We start from the raw sequence: 23,222 nt of genomic DNA, 5'->3' as shown, positions 1-23,222 counted from the left end.
AGAGAATTCCTCGATGGGAGGGATTTCCGTCTTACAGAGCCTTAACCTTAGCCTTAAGCTTAATCCTTAGTCTTAACTTCATGCCTGGCACCTAACAGGTGTTTCATAAATGATAATTCAGTTAATAAATGGAAGCCTATTATGATTTCGGGCCGATTGGTTTGTCATATGCCTTCTTATTGGAACGGACCCTCTTCTGTTAGGGACTCATCTACTTCTTTAAAGAGATGATGAGTGTTTGGCTTTAGGGAAAACATCTTAAGATTCATTCTCATTACTTTTCTTGGATATTATCATACAGGAAAAAATTGAGCCCACACCAATTGTTACTAGTTCTTAACACACTAGGATTGTAACTCACCGTAAGTAGCCACTGAGAGGAATTTTAAGACATGAAGGAGAGTATTTGATTGGCCAATATTTCTGTTTAGTTTAGGAGAAGGAAAGGCAAAGCCCCAAGTGCTGCACAGACAGAAACTCACAATTCAAAACTTTTTTTAGAAATGACCCAAGTGATCAGTCCTCGGGGTGTGCTGGAACATGCAGCAGTCATAAATACTTCCAGGAAAGTAGATCCTGAGTTGGAGAGCATTTGGACTCGCTTCCAAATGACTCTGGCCTCAGAGTTCTACAGTAGTGAGCTACAATTCTAGAAAGGTCTAGGTTCAGAAACCATAGCAGGGTTTCAAGGAAAGGTTTTCTAGCTTCTGTTTCTTGTGCCATTCAACAAGATTTAGCAGGAAATGCAGCCAAATTTAATGGTCGTTACCTGATGAAAAACAGACATACTTTAGATTATCCTCAGGAGTACTGAGCAGACTAAATGCAACTAGAAGACCCCACTGAGGCCAAGATGGTTGAGGAATCACAGAAAAGCAACTGGATACAAGATACGGTCTCAGGGGCGCCTGGGTGGCTCAGTTGTTAGGCATCTGCCTTTGGCTCAGGGTGTGATCCCGGCATTCTGGGATCGAGCCCCACATCAGGCTCCTCTGCTGGGAGCCTGCTTCTTCCTCTCCCACTCCCCCAGCTTGTCTCTCTCTCTCACTGGCTGGCTGTGTATCAAATAAATAAAATCTTTAAAAAAAAAAAAAAAAGATACGGTCTCACCATGTTAGGTCACCCAGGCATTTTCAAAACAGTATTCTAGAAAAGTGGTAGAGAAATAATACTACATCATGAAGTACGTGTTGGATTCGTCAGCACAGGGTATTGTTAAACAGGTATTTGTCAGTAGATATGAAGAACTTTGATTTCAGTCAGCTCTACAAATTGGAGGAATTCTTTAAGTGGTATATGATCATTCCCTATGAATATCCTACCATGTTTAATATTGAATATGACATTTTTTTTTCTAAAAAGAAAGTACATATTGTCTATGGTGATTTCATCACATTTGTGATCTATGATACTTCTTGTCTTGTCTTTAAAATGGCAAATTCTTTGGATATCTTTGTAGGAAACTCGGGTTTGGTTCTTATCTTAAACCACGCAGTAATTTGGGTGTGAAATGAAATATGAAGCATATCTGTCTAATATAAATAAATATGTTAAGATGGTCATTACTATTCAAGAGAATGCTTTGCTTTTTTATTTCAAGAAGACAAATTTTTAGCATTTTTTTTTCATGGAACAAAGTACAAAAATTGTTGTGATGAGAACTTTCTTATGAAAAGCTAGACGAGCTCTTCTCTGCACACCAATAGGGGAATGACAGTACAATTTAGTAACTTAAGCAATGCATTAGGATTCACAGGCTATGCAGAGGCTTCACCCTCAGGCCAGACCTATAGTAGTTGTAAGAAAATGATTTATGTGTTGTAATAAATGTTACTTCTCAATCTGTTTGCTTGTTCAGTGGTTGAGGTCCCAAAAGAAAAGGTCTATCTCAAATTAGGACTGGCATGTATTATCTGTCAACTTTATATAGTACTGTAAAAGTCATTCAGCTGACAGTAATATTAGCAGAATGTTTTATAGGTTTTGTACTGTGTGAAGCCTCGTATGGGTGAGAAGAGGCGATGGGTCTGTGGGGCTCTGTGGTCCAGGATAAAGTTGCGTGTAGATGAGTCGTTTCAATGCTTCTCTGTAAATGAACATCTGGCTCCCATATTGATTCCATGTGTGAAAATGAGATCAGCCCATATAATGACCAGAATCAATCAGACTTCAGCCGAGGAGTAACATACACTGGTCTTGATTTGTTAGACAACCAGAATTGGCAGCACCTTGCATAATTTGGCACCAATTGACAAAGATTAGGCTGTTTGGGGGCCTGGGTGGTTATTAATTTGAAGCCCCCCTTAAATATTTTGCAGAGTAAAATCAGCTGTAACTTATTTGTCCCAACCCCCTCCTTTTCATACTACCTCTAATTGTTTTAGACAAACAAGTGGGCTTGCGGCCTGTTCACTTTACACAGGAAGACATGAATTCTTTGATCCATACAATATTCTTTAGCTCAACCTTGGAGCTATTTACTGAGGAGATTTATTTGCAGACAGACAGTAGAACAGTTCTTTGTGAATAGAAATGAGTACAGCTTCCACGGGTTTTCAGCTCATGTTTCTGCTACTTACTGTAAGGGAGATAAAATTAAGCCATCTTTATATTTAACCTGAATCATTCTTTTTTTAGTATTTTTGAAAATTGAATTAGACTATCGACCTCCCTTTTTTCTCCTCACACTTTCCAATTGTAAGAACAGAGATCGACCAGATACCATTTCATTTTTGCGCTGTGTGTAATCGTGAAGAAAAAAATTGTGAGATTTAAAACAGGACAGATGTTGACTGTAAACAGTTTACAAATGTGTCTCCTTAATTTCTGGGTACGAATGAAACTTACCTGTGCTGTATTACTAGTAGATATTGAAGAAAAGAGAGAGCTATAATTGTCGAAATGTAGCTTTAAACATTGATTATTGCTTTCAAACAATTTTAAAGATACAGACTCATTGACTTTGAATGTAGGTAATCTTATTTAGGTAAGCATCTAAACCAGTATTTAATTTTTCCTCCAATTAAATGAGTTATTTAAACAAAGCCTCTCTAAATGCTTTAAATATAATGGCCCAGACAATTTAATAGGAATGAGAACTAGACAGTTCCATAAATATATCTTTTTATAATTTTGTAAGATATGAATTCCATTAAGACTATTTGATTTCTGCTTATGATAGAGAAATTTGATTCATGAAATCAGTTCTGGGGTAATTCTCAATTCTTAATTATGTCTGGTAATAAATTACTAAACTATATTCTCTTTTGTCATCTTGGAGCTTCATTTGCTGGGCCTCTTGATAACCAGTATAAGAAAAGTCATTTCCTTCCTTTAGTTTTTTTTTTTTTGTTCCATACAAATTTGTAAATTATAATTAAAAATGTATTTCCTTAGGGGAAAGTCATTCGGGATCTTCTGATTTTTACCGTCAGGTCACTTTAGGTCATCATCATCATTTATGGCATTTTTTCCTTGGTATTACCTTTTGAATAATTTACCAGTAATGTTTTAGAAAGCTGTGAGTGGCATCCTATAAATCTTTGTAGTTAAGATAAACTGTTTTCCCTGAAAACCCAAAACTATTTTGACTCCTAAAAAATAACAGTGAATCAAATGTTTTGTTTTCTACAGTGCATTTTTAGGTTGTAGATTAATGTTGACAGATTTTTAGAGGCATTAAAGTTTTTGAAATTTACTCACTTCCACCTCTATACAAGTTTCCTAATTAAGAAATATAACTTTGGGAGGAAAGCATTTTCAAACACTTACACATGCTTTTTCTTTTCTTTTCTTTTCTTTTTTTAATCAGGAAGCTTTTAAGTCTAAACAAGCATTCAGTCAGTAAGTCCTAGTTTTTCAAAATCTTTCAAATTGCCTCCATAAGCTTCAGACCTAACTTTGGTAAACAAAAGTGCTCACGTTTTTGCCAAATGCTTTACAAGATCACTTTGCAAGAATAATGTCTAAAGATATTGGAACCAAATGCATACCTCTGCTAAGTAGCTGGATTATTTGTTACTTGTAAAAAATAAAAGGATTAGGAGAAAGTTTTAAGGAAGAATACTTGTGCATATAGGTAGAAATGGGCAGGACAAAGGCTTTTTAATTTCAGACCATTAAATAACACAATCATACAGAACACTTATTATAGAAGATACACTATCAAGATGTCACATGTAATTGAAATTTCAGAAAAGGGCGAAGTGTGTGGTTGTCTCACACATTAAAACAATTTCAGCGCACATGTGTTTTCCTGTTTCATATGACTGGCCTCAGGTAAGAATTCTTGCATATTAAAAATATTACCACCGTGATTTCAAAGTGAGGCCAAGTCCTGTTATTGGTATGTGTGATAATTTACCGTCCTGTCTACACCATAAGTGAAACCATGTTAACAGCAACCATGCCTAAACATGGTTTTCGTTATATTTCATACATGGTGTGGACAGCTTTATATTTCATAAGACACTTCTATATTGTCTTTTCTGTACATTGGTTAATTTGGCATAATTCTTTTATTGAAATCATCCATAAATGCTAATTGATAATGACAGTAACCTTAGGAGCATTCCACACATACCCTGAAGAAAATTCTTGCATTTACAGAGGCATGTTTGATATGATAAGATAGAGTTTTACCAGAATAACAAATGATGTGGCTCCCTACATGGATATGATGGCATGTGTCTGGGGCCTTACAAAATACCAACCGAGTCCCCTATACAGCTGCTGTATCTTTGAAGAAAATGTTATCCTGTGGTGGTTTCATGGCCAGAAGTTCTCCTGCACCTAAATAAGTTCTCATTTTTGTTTTATTTCAACTTTATTATATTTAAGGTGTAATTTTAATATATATTAGCTAGCTAGTTACAGAATGAAGTCTTGAGGTGGGTGTTCATGCATTTCAGAAGCAACAATCTTTGGGGGATTTCAGAAATAAATATGCCTAACAGATAATAATTTCATGGAAAATGACTCAGTGCTATCAGTATCACTCATCACCGCATGGCCTGACTTATGCTAAGAAAATTATTTCCCTTAACAAGATTATTGAAGCTTCCTATTCAACCACTTTTTTCTTTTTTAAACAAATGTGTGTAATGATGGGAAAGGGCCGGATCTCAGTTGGGTGCATTGGGTTTTGAACATGAGAGTAGTAAATGACATTAATAAAAAGTTAAGATCTAATGGTGCAGGGGTGCTGAACACTCTGAAATAATCTGAATTTTATTTTTTGGATGGTAAGAATCATACCTGCTGGCCTGGTTGCACTCATGTATCATTTAGTAGCTGATTCAAGGGGGAAAAAAAAGTTGTGAACAATGTTGGTTTCGGTAGTCCCCAGAACACTCCAGAGTTTCTTAACCATTGTGCCACATTCTCATTCTGTTTGCCCTAGAATATATTGGGCCTGGTGACCCTTCTTCCCAAAAGACAGGCCAAAACCAGACTAAATATATCTATTTTTGAATAGCGTAGGTGAGATTTAATAACCTGAAGAAGGAGTATTGTAGTGGAGTTGACCCACGGGATTTGGTAACCAGTCAGCAGTGAGAAGGATTTGAGAGATTATAATAAGGATGCAAGGAAATTATCCTGCCTGAAATAGGAAACGCGGCCCTCGAAGCAGGTTGGGTAGGGAGTATGTAGATTTCGCTGGGAGAATTTAATGAAAACTCACTTGCGGATTTTACACTTAGGCCCTTAGAAAATATGTAAATTGTTGTCTACAGTAATAAGGGTGTGTGATTTTTATCCACCCTTGTGATGATACCAAATAAGGGAGAACATGGTTTTCATTGCAGTAAGAAGTTGGTGGTACAAATTACAACATTACCATGTTAAGAAAGAAATGTTCATTCTTTTCCACCAAACCAGAAAGAATTCCAAAATTAATCAAGATGATGACAGAATGTATAGCATGGGTAGGTTTGCATCTTTACTAATAAATAGAGATGTTTTGTCTCTTTCAAAGTTATATTTCACCTCTTCATGTTGTCAGTACGAATTATAATTTTTCTAGAGCTGAGGGAACTTCAAGAAGCCTGGCCCAGCCCTCTGATTTTTAAATAAAACTGAATTTTGCTATATATTTTAGTTTGGAGGTTTTTACTCTATTTCAAGATACTTGATTTATTCCAGTGTTTATCAATTATTTTTTTTAAATAATTCTGAAAGGAGCTTTTTCTTTTTTTTTTCTTTTTTTTTTTTTTTTAAAGATTTTATTTATTTATTTAACAGAGATAGAGACAGCCAGCGAGAGAGGGAACACAGCAGGGGGAGTGGGAGAGGAAGAAGCAGGCTCACAGTGGAGGAGCCTGATGTGGGGCTCGATCCCATAACGCCTGGATCACGCCCTGAGCCGAAGGCAGACACTTAACCGCTGTGCCACCCAGGCGCCCCAGGAGCTTTTTCTTAAAATGTAGATAATCAAGAGGGCCTTATCCAGATCCAGGATTAGATTTAAACTTTTTTTATTGACTGTTGTTATTTTTATTTTTAACTTATGGCAGTTTTTTGACAGCTAGATTGAATTATCTAGTAATTCACCTGCATCTGTGTGTTATCTTAGGTGTCATTCTTAGAATATTTTATACACAAAGAGAAACACTGTCAGGCAGGGTTTTAGCATTAAGTTATACAGTAAGGAAGCCAGGTTATTTCTGGGTATTTATATTTGAAGACTTATTGTGAAAGTAAGTTATCCAAAAAAAAAAAAAAATCTTCACCATGAATAAGGATGAATATACATTTACTAATAAAATATGAAATAAATGGGATGCCATTTTAAAAATGTGTGTATGTGTACGTGTGTTTGTAAATACTGTAAGCATGATTAATTAATCTGCTGTTTTTAACAGTTTGACTCACTGCTTCTTGGTGTCCCTTGTTGCCTATTTAGCATTCAGACAACTGACATGGTACATGTTTGTTGAGCACCTACTGTGGACCAAATGCACTGCATTGTTTCTCGATATTTTATTTCAGCTCCAGATTTTGCCATTTGCATAGATACTGTAGAAGTTGTGGTCTCAGAGCCTTCAAGTGCTTTGACACCCAAAGCCTTGTAAATGTCACATTTCTGTGCTTGGGCTTCTCTTTTCATATCCCTTGTGTTTTGCCTGGATCCTGCATCAAAGAGATAAGGGGAAGGGAGTTGATAATTGGAGGTAATAAGCCTTTCATTATTCTAGTTTTTGAAGTTAAAGCTCTTATTAGTGCCTAGGTCTCCAGGGTGTTCTCATCCGCTTTAAGCTGCTGGATTCTGTTCTCTGTTGACTTTCTCCAATTTTGATCACTGTGCTTTTAGAAAACTGAAACCATACCTCAGAGAAGAGTGTCATGACTTCCCTGATCTTACCCTGATCTTGTGACTGTATTTTGTTCTATCAAGAAAAGACCGGCTCAGATCTGCAGCATAACCTCAGGGTGGGCCTGTATTCTTCCAGATGCTTAGCTCACTTTTAATCCGTGTAGGAGAATCCGTTTCCCACATAGTTAAGTCCTTGTCGGCTCAATAACGCCAAGAAGGTAGACGTGAAAACCTTTGCTTGATAGTGAATCACCAAACATTGTAACCAGGGGAAGGACAAGATGAGATCTGTGTTTGGGGAAGCTTATTCTGCTGGTAGGGAGGAAAGAGGCCTGAAATGGGCAGCATTCCAGCATCCAGTTACGAGGAAACCAGTTAGAAATGGAGCAAAGTGCTGGACTAGGGCAGCAGCATGGGTTTACGGAAGAGCAGTAGTTCAGAGGAATTTAAGACGTTAAGTCGGTACAGATTCACTTTGCCAGAGGTTAGCTGCATTGTGTGAGGGGGAAAAAAATGACTTCCTATTTTGGCCCTGGCTGACAGTATGAGAAGTTGTACCATTTACAAAGATAGAGAACTAAGAAGTAACAGGGTTACAGGGAAATCATATTGCTGTTAAGGACATGATTTGTTTTCGATGAACTCTGCATTTCACATGTTTAGGTTCACCCTTTGAAATTGTAAGCAGGTGAGAATGTGGCTCCATGAGATATTTTTGTTTTGGAAATTAGGGATATTTAAATATTAGTTGAGACGTTGGGCATAGATGAGATTTGTCAGGGTTCAAAGACTTGTCGTTGGTGGGTCCCTAGGTTACAGCAGTTATACCATATCATCTTTCTGTTTGCGTGTCAGTCTCCCCACTAGCTAGTGTACACCATGAGGCCAGAATCCTCTTTCTTCCTTTTAGCGTCTCTTCCACTAACACAGCATCTGGAACATGGGCATTCAACTGTGTGTTTAGTGAATGAATAGATAAACCAATGTAGGGATAGACTGCAGATGCATCGAATGAGAAGAAAGGCACTACGAGGAAAATATGGTTTGGATTATATAATACTATTTCTGTAGAGAGTAGTGCCACAACTTTGATGAGAACCTGAAGAAACTGGTGAGTATTGGCTGAAGCCAAGGGAGAAGAGAGAGAATTAGGAGTTATGGTAATCAGGCTCATTTATCCCCTTCCCCAAACGTCCCTCCCCCCCCCCAGCTCCATGAGAAAGAACAGTAAAAGAAATGACCCCATAACCAGACCTATGTTCCTAGTATGTTGGGTTCATATGGTGAAACTTGGGATTCTCTGTCACTGTCAAGAACACATGCCACGACTGGCCTAGATCGGCATTAAAACCCAGTTCATCATGTGGTTATATGTGAATTCAGCTGAATGACACCCTAATCTGTGATTTTCCATACATCAAATCATAAACTGGCAGCAGCATTTAAAAAAAAAAAATACTGCCTCCGTGTCTTTAGAAACTATTCGAAGGGACAATTAATTACTCAGCATGAAGATTCTCGCAGAATTCAGTGAGGATATATTTTAACATGTCACGCATTTAGTTAGTTGCTTTTGTAATAGTAGACGTGGATAGCTGGGGCAAATCTAATTACTCAAAATTGTACCCTGACTGTTTAGTAATGACAAAAGGATGACATTGAACTTGTGTAGGTAATTTAAGAAATCAGCATTTTCCCAGGGCACTTCATGTCATAACCCAGTATCACAAACAACTTCACATTATATCCTAGCTTCCTATATTCCGTCCAGTTGTATGAAAATATCTTTATACCATCTAATCAATTATATTGCTCAGACACAGCAGATGAATTCAATAATTTCTCCTAATCTGTGTTCATTTAATTTTTTTTAACCTCCAAGAGCACTAACGCAGCATTTCCCCTGCCCCCAGAAACGGTATGGAAACACTTCAGACAGACTGACTCCATTACTAAAGAAAACTGTGTGTTTCAGGAGACACCCCGAACTTATGGTTTTGATTAGGGCTTCTTCGTACATTCTCATTGCTTTTAACTTTTTTGTTGTTGTTTAGAAGCAAAGCCTGATCTGTAAAAGATCTCCATTTGAAAATCTTTGTTAGATTTTTAAAAACCAGAACATTTTGCCTTCAACAGCTTTGAAATCATGTGTCCTCTTGAAGGTAGAATGCACAAAGGACAGGAAAGGGAAGGAAAGAGGAACCTGGTGTCAAAGACACAAGGAGTATATTGGCCCTGGTCAGTCTTAACGTTTGAGTCTCATTATGAAAACAACCAGAAAGTGCTTTGTTTTCAGCGTATTGATTTGTCAGGAGTACATCTATGTCATTAACATAGCACCTTGCACATCCTCAAGATTTTTGCTCAATATAATCTTAAAACATTTTATAAAAACGCAAGAAGAATTTTATTGGTAGATAAATTAGAATAACTGTAACTCAGTTGCCCTTTGTCATTTATCAACATAATTTCAGAGTTTTGGAAATAACCAAAAAGTCTGTTGTTTCTGAATCTACATAACCATCATGTCGAAAGTAGCTCTTTACCCATCCCTTCATTTATTGTTCTAGTAAATAGTAATGGGAAGAATAATAGTTAAATCACAAGTTCTGCTTAAGGCATAAGACTGTTAGTAAATGCCAAAAATATTATGTGATTTCTGAAAACTTTTGTCTTTTCTTTGAATTTAAAGATAGTTCATTTTTGAAAAGACTTCATTTAATACCACAGCAAGTAGGTTAAAAAGGTGAATAAACATTTCCAGTTTAGGAAATCTATTCTGAAGTCTTCCACACCTCCCAGGTGGGAGCTATTTGGGATAGAAACAGGTTGCCTTTTTACGACTTCAGTAAACAACTAGGATTAGGTCATTTCTGTCTGGGGCTCTATGTGTTTTCTTTTAGTGACAAGAAGTGTGTTATAATGAATCATGGTTCCGTCAACCCTGGCATTTCCTCAAAGAAGTGGATGTTGTGAAGTTCCTTTAGTGATTTCAGCAAGGTTCGATTTTCCTTATTTTGTGTATGTAACATGAACCTGCTGTTACAAATACATTAAATCCCACACCTACAGGATTCAAATATCTGGTCATGGCTTCCTCAATATTATATCGTGTTTTCCTAGCTTTTCACGTTCTATATAAATGAATTTTCCAAATTCTGAAATTATTCTTCAAGCTTGAAACTGACAAAAAGGCAGGGGAGGGGAGAAAAAAAAGAAAGCCAGAAAACTTTTGGGGGGGAACTATTCCTAAAGTATTTGGTAAACCGTGCCTAAGTGGAAGTCTGTGAATCAACTGCAGTTTCTTCTCTGGCTTTACTGACCGTTGGTGCATGACATAGCAGTGCCCGTTGATCTTCCAAGTCACATCTGTCTGATATGTTCTTTGAGTTGTTTTGTCTGTCTCTTAACAGTTTTCTGATCTTCTTACACAACATCTAGTATTTCTGCCTTGCTAGTGTTAGATGACCTTCCTTATCCCTCTTCTGTGCCCTTGTTTTTTGATGCCCCTAGTCCACTGAGGACTTCTAAACTGTAAAGGAAGAGAAAAGACAATCTGAACAAGGACACTGTCAGCTTTATTATTAATAAAGGTATGATCTTTGTGTACGGGCTTCCTTCCATCCATTTTGACTGAGAAGCTTTATATTATCTGTTGGACATTTGTCTTAATTTTGGAGAGAGGAACTTATCCTTGGTTTTGAACTTCAAGATTATTTCTACGAGAAGGGTGCCTGGGTGGCTAAGTTGGTTAAGTGTCTGACTCTTGATTTCGTCTCAGGTCATGATCTGAGGATCGTGAGATCAAGCCCCATGATGGGCTCCGCACTCAACAGGGAGTCTGCTTGAGATTTTTCTCCTTCTTCCTTCCCCTCTGCCCCTCCCCCTACTCTTTCCCTCTCTCTCTCACAATAAATAAATAAATCTTTTTTAAAAAAGATTATTTCTATGAGAGAATAGGGCTAGAGAGCCAATATAACTTTCAATCTTGGGATCAGTTATCTTCACAAACAGTGGTCTTGGCTTTCAAAAGAGAAAAGAAACATCAGGTAAAGCACATTCACTTGATAATTTTCATCTACCAACCTTTGTCTGTAGCTCTTAAATGCTGGTTTTTAAAATATTTCAGTATTACATTGACTCGGGGTGGAAGCATGCCTAGGGGTCATGAATTCTTAATTCCACTGTTAGATATTCAACAAACTCATTCATTACTAGCTGACATTACTGTCGGAAGACACTGGGGATACAGTGAATTAAAAAATCCTCCATGTTATGGAGCACATTTATATGCTGAAATACCACCAATAATATAAGTTCTTTTCTTTGAATGTTTTTGTTCCTGCTCAGATTAAGATCATAAAATTAACTGAAAAAGACGAAATGAATAAACTTGATAGTCTTTTCTCCTTTCTCATCTCTACACTAAGAACATTTGTATCTCTCAATGTATTTGGCACCTCTTATATTTATTATAAATGAAATTTTATAAATCTTCCACTTCCTAGATTATAAACTCGTTGTAGACAGGATCTTAAACATTGACATACTTTCTGTAGGGCTTTGTATATGGAATATGCAGATACTGATGGACTCATCCAGGCTCATCGTTCCTTGACAGCTTTTTTTTGGTACCTCTGGCATCAAAAACACTCAATAAATATTGATTTAATTTACATTCAAGTAATATTTTACCATCATAAGAATGCACCTTGACATATGTCCACCATCAAAACCTTAGCTTACTATAGATGCCCTTTACAAAGGCTTTTTATTCAGATAACATAACTTTAACCTCTGGTATTTTTGTGTCCTGTATAACGTCAACAATTGAGCAAGCAGAGATGGTCTCCTCTTCTTTGAAACTGAGCAACGCGAAATAGGAGAATTTTTCCTCAGGCCCCATGGTTATTCCTGAAACAGTAGTGGTAGAATTATCCTCACCCCTTAATCACTTTCTCTCTCTTGCTTCTATGTCATTTCCTCTGTTGTTCAGAAAAATTAGAACTTGAGGACACTGGACTTGATAAGTAGCAAATACGATGAGTAAGGGAGGGAGGGAATGGGTATTTTCTATGGCACAAACAAGAACTGAATTAGACTGCTGTGTTCATTCAGAGAAATATTCCATTAGCAAAGTGAAGATGATATTTGATGCCCATATTTTTTACCTTCATTTTGAATGTTGTGTCTTCAGTTTTTTTTTCCCCTTGCTTTCAACACATGAAAATGCTACTTAAATTAAAAGGTGTTTTGAGCCTGAAATTTGATAATTTAGCATCAGAAACTTAAGCAGCAAAATTTGGGGTAAGAGATGTGTATAAGACTAAAAATGCATTTTTAGATACACATAAAATACATATTAAAAACCTAGATCTAAAATCAAGATACAAATGTAAGAAACTGTTGTTAACAACAAATGTTTCTTGAAACTTAACTGTGTATACTACAAGTCACTGAAAAATTCAGAATTCAGTGGGCTTATTGGGCTTCTTCTGGTTATGAAGTTGGCATTATCCTTTCTTCACAATATTGAGAGATTCGCTCTACCTTGTTTTTCATAAGAATTGAAATGACCAGCAAAATTTCTGACAGCAGAGTTTAACTTACCAGATTTTTTTTCTCCCCCAGGTATTTAGTAATAAATGATAGCCATTATATTTCAGGACAAAAAAAAAAAAATTAAGTGCTTGCATCTTTTTTTAAATAGACAAACTTGTTATAGGGTATTAATGACACTTAAAGTCTTTACCTTTTTTCTCCCTAGAATGATTTATTTTTCTGCCTTTTAATATCTACATTGATGTAAAATATATCCATTTTCAAATGAAAGAAAGCTTATCCAGATATAAGTTGTGTTTTTTATATTTAACAACTTTGTTATATTTACAGATGTTATTATTTATTGTCATACTACAAGAACTGGAAGATGGTCTTTGTTTGGAAGGCAAGACAGTCCATTGGTTGGGAAGAGCTTGGGCTTTGGAGACCGAAGAGTGGGGTTCAAATCGTGGTTCTGCCAATTAATACCCAAGTCTTATTGAGAGTTCCTTAGACTTTCTAAGTTACAATTTTATTTTCCATCCAGTAGAAATAGCACCTACTTTTGCGTAATTATTGCAAGGATTTTCAGAAACAGGATTTGACACGTTGTAATTGCTCAACAGATACAGCTGTTAATGTATTATATGAGCTGAGAAGCGGTGGGAGGAGTTGATGGGGTAGTGGTGGTGGGAAGAAGTCTCTCAGACATCAGATCATTGATTTCACTATAAAGTGACAATTGAAAGTAATCACCCAGGAAAGGAACTAAAGGGCTCCAAAGACTCCCTTTCTGAAGCTATCTAATAATTCAAGAAACACCATGCTCCATTCAACTAAAACTTTGAACTCTTTAAATAGAGTTTTGTTTGAACAGTGGGGTTAGCTCTGTACAATCCATTCCTTGGGTTGCTCTTGGTTGTCTAGCTTCCCCGTAGCCCAGTCATAGACTTTCATTTCATATTGCACAGGTGATGGTGAAACATGTTTCGTAGCTGGGAAGCTAAACCAACCCTATTTTGTATGAACAGTCACCTGCTTGTGTCAAGAAGTCGTTTCCAATCTTCAACTGAAGAACACTGCAATTTCAAATTCTTTAGGAAAAGGAACAAAGGTCCCATTTAATAAATGGTTAATTTAGACCTATATTTTTCTCCCATGGTCTGCCATGTTTTGGCTTTTCATTTTTGACGTAAGATCTGTATGACTTAGTACAGGTTTCATCACAGAAGTAAATAACAGCATGTTTCCTTGGGAGCGATTGAACAACAGAATAAAACAGTGCTTACTGTTTTTTGAGAGTTGTGTCGGATTGTCATGGTAATATAGAGTTGCATCATGTTGTCATAGCAACCAGAATTATAAAACGGATTTAAAGAGGATGAAGGAGATACCCTTTGGTGTTATGATTCCTTTAACTTTCAAGATTTCATTCCTCCTCTACTTCTGTTTATTTCATTTTGCTTCCTTTTTATAAAATGTGGAAGGGGGAGCACGGCTAGAGGAAATAATGGTAATCCATACTTCTTCCCAAATGAAGAGTTGCAGCAGAAAGGCTGAAGTCATCACATCTCTTTGAGCCAGGTAGAATTCAGGGTCTGGAACCTGGACTCATATACACTGCTGTGTCCAGCCATCCCAGTCCTGAGCAGGCGGAAGTTCCACTCCGAGTGGGTAGAAAAGGTATTTCATCTTTCTTTATGCTTATTCATGGCTTTTCTTTCAAGCAAAAAACATCCCCATGTTCTTCTGAACGTAAGGCAATATTGAGCTTTGGAAGCTGATTCATCAATTTTATCAGGGTTTGGGGAAGACTGTTTCTTCTCTGTAATTGGAATGATTTTAGGTCGTTAGAATTGCTCAAGAGGTTAAACTTTGACCTTTGAGGTGAAAAACTAATTTCAATGCTAAACCATTTCCATTATTCCACAGTGAGGACCAAAAAAAAAGAGGCTTTACAAGGCAGTTGAGATATTTGTTGCTGGCATGCATCCAATGACAGATTCTACAAATTGTAGCGAGTAGAGATTGAAAAAAAAATTGTTAACTGTAAATGTTTGCTAAAAATCAATTGTTTTAAATATGCCTTCTCTTAACTCAGCTCTTACCCTCTTGGCATAAACAGTTTGCTTTCATTCTCTTTGTTGCTCCATTGCCTCCTCTCCACTTGCTATTTAACAAACTCCTGCAATGCAAGTTGCAGCAAGTTTTAGGCATTAATAGTGGCCAGGTAGTATAATACTATTTTTAATGAATGTCTGTTTTTTTATTCTTTACTGTGCTTTCTTTGGAAAGAGGCCCACGAAGCAAAGTATTAAGAAAACACACTGCTGCCCTGGTATGTGTGTATTAGCTGCAGATTATTTCCTATTAGCAGATTAGCTGCAAGGCTATTGGCTCAGAAAGGTCTTTGAGAGTATTTTGTTTTGTAACTGATTCAAGCCATGGGAGAGAATTGCCACCATGATTGGAAAGAAGAATTAGCTACTGTTGCCATGGACACTGGAGTTCACAGTCCCATTGTTAAATCTAGTGCTTGAGAATGAGATGCCCCAGCATGAGTTCAAGCTTTGTTAATGAAATGATGGAATATATTTTTCCAGAGCTGTGACAGAATCTTGTGAAAGATACATGAAATACATTTTGGCTACAGAAATATTTAGCGTTTCCTTATCAATCAGTATTTCCCACTAAAATAAAACAAACCTCTGCTACAGCACTCTATGAAACTAATGCATACGTTTACTTAAATCTTTTGTTACCTTTGTAGTACGTACCCATTTATGGCATGTCTTTGAAAATTCCATTTTGTTTAAATATAGAAAAATAAAATTTCAGATGTTCAACTTATTAGAAGATCTGTACTAGTATATTTTCTAACAGTACACATTAATGGTAATATTCTATCATAGGTGAATCTCTTTTAAAAAATTCTTAATAGAGATCAAAGCTGCCAATATGTCTTAAAGGTGGGCTGTATACCGTGATATGACTTACAGTAGGTTTTAACTTTTAAAACTGGAAAAGAATTTGTGGACGTTAAAACTAGTGGTTTATTAGGTGATGTGGATGAAAACTTGTGAAGTTCAAAGGGAAAGTGACAAAATGTTGTCAGTCCTAGACTTCTGCTAATAGTCCAGGCAGGCTAAAAGCCAAGTATGATATTCTGCACTTCACAGAGAGCTTGTAGTCTTAACCAGCCTTTTATTTTTAATATCTCACCCCTCCTATCCATCAAGAACACTTCTGTGCCACCACCCCCCCCCTTACAATACTGTTTTGTTCATTTACTTCTCAGTGAGACCTAGATTCAAGTTATGTTTCTGCCGCTTACTTCATCATGTGACTTTGGGCCAATTAATTATCTCGTCTGAAGCTCAGTTTCCTCATCCATAAAATAGAATGACTGACGATAGCACCCTCTCCGTAGAGTTCTGTGGATTAAATAAAATACGATAAACATAGTGATGCATGGTGCTTGGCGTTTAATAAATAGAGTTGTTATAGTCAAAAAACCTCAGTGGCTCCTATTTCTCCCCAAATGTTGAGATGTTCTCGCAATGAAAATCACGTTCTTACTGCAGATTTATCTGCCTTTCCAGCTAATGCATGAAAAATGGATCTACTTATTGTTCTGGACACCCTCCAAACATATTTCATGAACATTCTCACCTTTGAGACTTTGCTTTAGCAAGGTCTCTGACTGAGAACACCCTCTCCCCTCCTTTTCTGCCTAAGGTCAATATTTTCTTTAAGATCCATAATGCTTAAAGTATTTCCTGACTAATCTAACCTTCCTCCCCCCAGTTTTTTGTTTCTCATCTTGATAGTTTCTTCAGAATTTTAAATATATGGATTAGAAGCCAATTAAAAGACCCTTAACCCTTAATAATCCTCAGGCCCTCCTGAGTATATTTTATTTATGAAAGAAACATCACAAAAAAAATGTATTCCAAGGATATCTACTTGCCGCCGATTTCATCTACCCTAAAATTTTGAATTAATTAGTTAGCTTGTGTTTGGCTTTATTCTTCCTTGCTAAACCTGTAGCACGTAGTTAACTTGTCTTCTCGATATTTATCATTATACAGAGATTCTGATGGCCTCATTGCTACTGGGTTCTCAGCTGGGAGGGTGGCATCATCAGGCCTTCCACAACTCCTTTCCTTTAGCGACTATCTTGTCCAAGCCAAAGCTGAAGCACAAAAGCAAGTCAACAACACTTCAAAGTGAAATGAGTACTAATGTAACGTGGCACTAGGCTGTACACATTCTCTTTCCAAGGGAATGTCTTAGAATCTAAATCACACGTGAATAAATGCAAATAACTCACTTCTTTGGTGGTAAAATCTGGCAATTCAGTTGGGACTTTCTAAAAAAGGATAAGACAAAGGTCTCGATCAAAGAGGATAGTGAGTAATAGTTGCACAAAAAGGGAATTGGAACCAACTTAGGCAAAGTCTAATTCTTACACACTCCGCACTGGGATGTCTACTTATCTCCCAGTTAGCACTTCAGGAGGGAAAAAGAGAATAGTTACCGTAAACTGACATCCTGAATAAAATACTGAAATTTTTTTTCTGAAAAGCCAGAATTCAGAATATATGTTCCAGTATTTGGTTGTTTTTTAAGAGAGGGATATGGGGAGCAGAGGGGGAAGAGCAGAGAGAATCTTAAGCAGGCTCCACTCCTGGCACGGAGCCGACCCAGAGCTCGATCTCGTGACCCCGAAGATCATGACCTGGAGCCAAAATCAAGAGTCAGGAGTCGGATGCTCAACCGACTGAGACTCCCAGGCACCCCTGTTATTGTTTTTTATGCTGTGTGTTTAGATCATGGTGGAACTAGATTATTGTAAGTACAAGAGATCCTGTCAATTTTATATTATTCAAAGAGCTGTAGTCTATGCTGGATTTAATCTGAATAAAGGAACAGTTGCTTTCCAATTTACAAAATAATAAGCCAACCCTCCAGATTCTGGAAAAACATATTTATAGTCCTTGCTATGAACTTAAAGGAAAGATTCTGAAGAAGATAACCACAGCTTCAAATTATATGAGATTAATTCTGTGGTTTGGGGCAATGAAATTATTTGGGCAGATCAATCTGTGACTGCCGGCGACAGTAGTAAGAGACAAACACAAGAATATAGGCAGAAAGGTAGCCATTTGACTCAAGGACACAAAATAAGTCTGTAATAGCCTGCTTATTGTACTAAACTTACAGCCTCTTCTTGTTATTCATCGGCTCTATTAGGAAAAAGTTACTTTTGCATGCATAAACATGTATTACATGCATGCCAGGTATATAGTTGGCTTTGTATGGATTTTAATGTGCAGATTGTAATTGCAAATATTTTGAATAAATGGCATAATTAACTATTGTCCTCTTATAATAAAGATATTTTAAATTATCCTCACCTTAAGATAATACTGATACAAAAAGTTATTTTACAGACTTACTACTTATTATAATTTCTGGATTTTATGAGGATTGAGACATTTGAGAGTCCCCTTTAAAACTGGGTCTTGCCCCAGTGAAATCTCCTTGTTCTGGTAAGATAAAAAGTTTGTTTGACAGAACCTCTGTGTGGGCCTTGCCCTGATACTTATATAAAATAAAAAGACAAAACAAAATGGAATGAAATAGAGAGAGAGCCATCAGCCACATTCCACAGACGTCATTTCATTTTTGTCTTCTTCTACACTTACATTTCGGTAAAAAGAGGAAATTGGAAGATCGGTAACTTTTTTTTCTGTAGCAAAGAATGGAGGAACACAAAATAGCACCATTTATTTTGATGCGCGGTTTAGGAAATGGCTTATTTATAAAAATAAGTTTAAGATGGATCAAGACACATATTTGAATATTGCTAGAGATATGAAAGAATGGTAAAATATTACACACTTGTTTGAAAATGTTTGTAAAATACAATTTGAATGTGTTTCAGAAAGTTGTAACTTGAAAGGAGCTCTTTTGAAAAAGCGGAATTCATGTTAATAGGGGTTCTAATGCAGTATATTTCTGATAACGTCCTCTTCAGAATGTCGTAGGCACATTTTTTTCTTCCTGCCAAAAGCCACACTTTGCTCTGAAGTTAGAGTATGATGCGTCCTTAGAGCATCATAATTCACGATCTTTCGATACAGATAAATGAAAACAAAATGTATGTCTGTTAATTAATGTTTAAAAATGCAACTCTTTATTAGTAAACCAAGAAATATGTGATTGTTGAACCAAATTCTGTCAGACAGTGGTATGCTATAAAACTTTTTAATTAGAAAAGATTAAATGCTGTGGAAAGAATTTTGGATCTTTGCTAAAAAGCAGAGGGGAGAAAAGCTTTAATTTGTTTTCCCTTAAAAGATTATTGCTTCTTGAGTCTAGGATTCAACCAGCATTTTAGTTTTGGTTTGTATAATGGGAATAACTGGGCAATGTGACCACACAAAAATGAAATAAGAAAATATGTTCCCACATGCTGTGATGAAAAATGCTAACATTTTATTAGTACCCCATACATGTCATCTATTTCTAAATGAAATGTATGAACCATGTAATGCACTTGAGACTAGGTACGTATCCGAGTGTAGAGAAGGAGGGCAGAATATGGAGAATATAGGAAGGCCAAACCAAGTCATGCAATTGTTTTTCAGTAGACAAAGGGTATCATCATGATAGGGTGGAAGTGTAAAATCATCAGAGTTATACTTTTAGAGGACAGGATGTTGCCACTGTTTAAAAAAAAAAAATGTAGAAGTAGTTATGACTTAACCAAAAAGAGTATGTAGTTTTTTTATGAGAACAATTTTAAAGTATTGAAAGACATACCCTATTCTCGATTTAATAAGCCTCAACTCCTTTTGAGCTGATTATTTTAATTTTGAATTATCCAGTGTCTACTTTGTCATGATATATCTTGTTTTCTGCTTTTGGGTATGAATTCTCCAAAGTCGTCTCGGGTGAGAAGGAAAAATTTAGTTTCTGAAAGATTCAACAGGAGCTCTTTAAAAATGGCCAGTTTACTGGTTGGTTTACTAAAATTGAACATAACGGGTTGATCACCACAACCCTCCTGCACACATACACAAAGGCAATAAAAAATTATATATATTTTTTAATTTTTTATTTTTTTGAGTGGAGAAAACCATGCTCTGTAATCCTCTGTAGGAACGCCTGCCAGTGAATTTCTTTAGCTCTGTCTTTTGTTCCTAGTCCTGGAAGGAGGAAAGAGACTGTAGCTACTGGCTACATTTTGACTTTTAGACAGGGCTTTCGGTTCTCTGCTCATAGTTCCCTTTGCTCACACTTCCCTTCTCTGTTTCTATTCAGATACAGTTCTTTCATTTGTTTCTATTTAAATATTGAATCATGACAGCTATTACAACTTTTATTATTTTTTATGAGAAAAAAAGAAAAGATGACAATTGATCATCACTTGGCGAGTCCCGGTTGAGCTTAGGGCATCATATCATAGACTTTGAAATTTACATCAGGTTGCTGCTGAGAATGAAGTAAGCTGCCCCTTAGTGTGTTGAAAGGGCTGAAGAGTGTCCTTTGTTGCTGATGTTACCAGGAACTGAAATAAGGCATTAGAAATAGTCTCCCTGATTGTGTGTGTCCTTTTCACCATTTATATTTTGAGCAAATTTATGATGGTGAACCAGATTTTCTCAATGTATGAGTAATTAGGAAGTTGTAGAGACTGAGAACGGTAGCACAGGTTCTCATGAATACTGAAACTGAGACATGCATTTGCAAATCTCAGTGTACATAAGCTGGTTTGTTCATTACTGGATTTATCCTAAAGAAATAATTTCCAAGCTCTTTGATAGCAACAGTCATTCATATCAAATCCATGTCTGTGCTTGGATTATAAAGATTTCTTTCAGTGGTAGGGCAGTATTTCTCAGTCTTTTTATTTAGTCCATGCTCTTTTTTGTAAAATATGAAAACTCACCTGCTCCATCCATGTTGAGAACCACTATTCCTGATGTTAAATAAATATCAGAAAACACATGCAATCAAGTGTAAATTTGGAAAAAAAAATCCGTATTTCTTGACTTTAGAGTTAGCATTATCATCTCCCAACCTGCAACCTTTGTTTAATTATGAGTGAGAGACATCCACCCATTCAGAAAATTTACTGGAGTCCCGACTACTGCCTGTGTCCCAATCATTGCATCTGACCCTGAGGATACAGCAGTAAAAAGGGGTCTGAGTTTGTGGACTAGGTAATTTATGGTCTATCTTGGAAATTAAAAAAATTAGACACATAATTACAGTAAAGTGTAGTAAGGGTTATGATAGGGAAAGGGTGGTATGTTGCACCATTATGTTTCCCACATTGTTATTATACGTCTAATAGTATCTTTAAAATAGTTGTTGAGAGAATGATGAAGGAAATCACCATTATCCCTGAGTACATAAGGTATATAAAAAATTAAAATAATTTGTGTAATTTCCAAAGTGAAATATGGCTCATATTTTATATTCCTCTCATAGAAAAATCTTTACCAATGTGAACTGAGGATAATAAATGATGAGAACTAAAAAGTTAGTAAGTGTATCTTACTTATATATGCCTATTTTCTTAAGCAGGTATGCCTGGGTGAATCACAGAAATTAATTCCAATTTTATTTAGTGCATTAATGAAATAATGTTTCCTTTGCAGTGTATCCTTCCCAATGATTAAGAAAGTGGTATAGATAGTCGTCATTAGCGAATTCTAAGAGAGAGCAAATAAAACTAGTAGATTGTGCTTGCATAGTGATTACTATCGCCATTCTAACCACCACGCATATATTAGCTTATTTATTCTAACTCCTGTGAGGCAGTTACTGTTATTATGCCCATTTTGTCAATAAGGAAACAGGCACAGAGAAGTTTATATCTGGTTTATTTTCAGATTCCCTATTTCCTTCATTGATACTACCTTTTCTTCAGTCTCTTTTGCGAAAAGTTCAAAATTGTACTTGACTCTTCCCTCCCTTTTTCCTTCTTACAAGTCTCTCATCAACTGTCTTGCTTATTCAGGCTTCGAGATCAGTAATACAAACTTGGTGCTTTCTGAAATTACATTATTTGTAAGTGTGTTTACTTTCTGCTTTCCCCCAGAGGGGAGCTCTATAAAGGCATGGTGTTTGCCTTGCTCTCTGCTCTGTCTCTGGCCCCTGCAGCCGCGCCCAGCGCATAAGCAGCACCCGGTGAACGCTGGTCGCTTGAATGAATGGTGTAAATTTCATCACCATCTAAGGTAGATGTAAACATATAGCAGAGTGATGAGGGCAGTCGAATCTAGTCTTCCTTCAAATGTGGCATGGCCATTCCTTCTTTTTCATTCCCACTACTCATCATGTGCCTCTTTCCTTCTCTCTTGATTCTTTGCGTGTAGTCTCCTGCCTGGTCTTCCTGTCCTTTCTTCTCTGCTGTTATCCAGGTGTTGTGGGATAATCTTTCCAAATCATATCCCGTCCTAGCTCAAAAAGTCAGACTCATGTTATAACTTGAGTTATCATTAAGCTATTTCCTATGACTGTGCCTTGTACCCTCAAACGCACAGTAAACTCCGGCAGGGACTGTGGCCCAATTCTTCTATCATTCCACCACGGAGTGGTTATATAGCATATTGATCAAAGAAGTCAACAATACATAAGAAATCCATCTCTGTACATGATGTGGTTAAGGAAGCCTGGGGTACATTAAAAATCTAAAGGAGCATATTAGCTTCCTCTTGCTGTGTAATTAATTATAAATTTAGCAGCTTAAGATACCACAGATTTATTCCCCTATAGTTTCTGTAGGTCAGGAGACTGGGCACAGCATGGCTGGATACTCTTAGGGCTTCACGGAGCTGAAATTGAGTTACCAGCCAGGGCTGTGGTTTTCCCCTAGGCTCAGGGTCCTCTTGTGATCTCACTAGTTGTTGGCAGAATTCATTTCCTTTTAGATGTAGGACTGAAGTCCCCATTTTCTAGCTGTTGGCGAGGGACCACTCTCAGCTCCTGTTGGCAGTTTCTGGCCTTGTGGCCCCCATGGATGTTTGCTTTCTTCCAGGCCTATCTTGCTCTTCTGAGACCAGTCAGAGAAAACTCTATTTTGATAGGACTTGTGTGCTTAGGTCAGCACCCCACCCCCCACCCCCAGATAATCTCCCTATCATAAGGTCAACTGATTTGGGACTTGACTTATATTGACAAAATCCCTTCACAGCAGCACCAAGATCAGTACTACTGACTGACTGGAACATGTGTGTGCACACCAGGGACCAAGAATTTTAGAGGGCCATCTTAGGATTCTGCCTATACCAAGAAGTTACAGATCCCATGCTCTCAAAAGGAAATGCAGTTCTAGAGGTGATGTCTC

The 23,222-nt window shown here is 36.9% G+C and overlaps 1 protein-coding gene and 1 long non-coding RNA gene across 3 annotated transcripts in view; one reads left to right on the top strand and one right to left on the bottom strand.

The window, feature by feature from the left end:
* Positions 1–16,734, bottom strand: part of LOC103661569 — a 36,345-nt gene extending 19,611 nt beyond the window's left edge. Inside the window, exons 1-2 of the long non-coding RNA XR_568177.2 lie at positions 16,191–16,734; positions 6,395–7,131 (exon numbers count right to left, since the gene is read on the bottom strand). This is a non-coding gene — a long non-coding RNA (uncharacterized LOC103661569). The remainder of the gene's footprint in view (positions 1–6,394; positions 7,132–16,190) is intronic.
* The window catches only part of TRPS1 (transcriptional repressor GATA binding 1), a 247,269-nt gene that overhangs the window by 156,994 nt on the left and 67,053 nt on the right, over positions 1–23,222 (top strand). The gene's annotated exons all lie outside the window — the stretch shown is intronic.

This window comes from Ursus maritimus, unplaced genomic scaffold (assembly GCF_017311325.1).
Source record: "Ursus maritimus isolate PB19 unplaced genomic scaffold, ASM1731132v1 scaffold_9, whole genome shotgun sequence".
Classification (NCBI taxonomy): Eukaryota; Metazoa; Chordata; class Mammalia; order Carnivora; family Ursidae; genus Ursus; species Ursus maritimus.
The sequence above is the reverse complement of the archived record's forward strand: the minus strand, read 5'-3'. Positions and strand labels throughout refer to the sequence as shown.